This window comes from Octopus bimaculoides, chromosome 6, assembly GCF_001194135.2.
Source record: "Octopus bimaculoides isolate UCB-OBI-ISO-001 chromosome 6, ASM119413v2, whole genome shotgun sequence".
In the NCBI taxonomy this organism is placed as follows: domain Eukaryota; kingdom Metazoa; phylum Mollusca; class Cephalopoda; order Octopoda; family Octopodidae; genus Octopus; species Octopus bimaculoides.
In genome coordinates, this window is record NC_068986.1 from 68,223,832 (window position 1) to 68,225,305 (window position 1,474).

Below are 1,474 nucleotides of genomic sequence, written 5' to 3' on the forward strand. Positions count from 1 at the left end.
ATATATATATATATATATATATATATATATATATATATAACAAATAATGAGGAATTATCAACCCAGGCAAAATACTTCATACGCTCTCTGTTGGCACACCAAAAATGGTTCTGATGAAAATAGCATTGATTTTCTTAGGTCGTTCAATTGTCCTCAATTGATTAATAGACCAACTGAGTAAATTTACAGCAATGTACCTATAGTGATTATTGGAAACAGCTGTAAGCCAAACTTGCTCCAATAAAGGAAAAACATATAATGACCATTATTTTTAACCTGTTTCTTATATATATATACATATATACATGTATATATGTGTGTGTGTGTATGTATGTATGTATGTATGTATGTATGTATGTGTGCATGTATGTATATATATATATATATATATATATATATATTGATAGAAGAGGTAAGACAGAAAAAGAAAGAAAAAGACCTCGATATTATGTAAATAGAGGAATTTATTTGTAAATAATATGTGACAATTATTCGGTAACCATGATAAAACTCCGAGTTTCGGATGTCGGGGCGGAAACCCACGCCGCCATCTCTTCAGTTTTCTGGCCATCGAAAAAAAATGTTATGAAAATGACCGTTAAACAAAGGGAAATTACTGTGTGATTGACCGTTATTAAGACAAAAGAGCTATTAGAATGACCGCTAAGTAAGGGGAGGGAATAAAGGTAAGGGAGTAAAAATGTTCATAGTATTCGCGTAAGCGCACCAGTCCATATATATATACACATGCGCGCCCGCACACCCACGTACATGCTCCTATATGTATATGCCCATCCACCCTCACTTGAAACACATACATGCTCACCCACACATTCGCCAAAAAATTTATACATACCAGCATACACGCTCGCACACACACGCGCGCAACACGCTCGCACACAAAACGCAAAAAAGGTTCATACACACGTCTATATACGCATATTCTCGCATGCATGCACACACACACGTCTATATAGGTACAGGAAAAATGCAGGGAGGAATGTAGAATACAGAAAAAATATGTGTAAAAAATATATGAGCGATAAACCTATAAAACAATATCTCTATAAATATGTAAAAAAATATTTTTAAAATATATAAGAAATATAAGTAAAAGTATAGAGAGATAAAAAGCTTGTGCATAGACACAATATAGAAAGCAAGTCCTACCTGTAATCTCGGGGGGATCAAAAACGCAACAAATATTAGCCACATATGGACATGATCCGAAAAGTTCAGTTCTTGAATTTAGACATGTGGCGGGGTCTAAGCTGACTTTCCAGATGAGCCATCTTTCCATACCACAAAGACCGCACTTTCCGCTGCCGTTGGTGTAGGACTTACACTTGGCTAAGATCTTCCGATGGATATTGTAACTGACACATTTATCTTTTATATGGTCCTTATAAGGTTTGTTGTAAGACATGACATGGACATCATAAAAACCAAGCTTTAGGCTCAATTCAAACGGCTA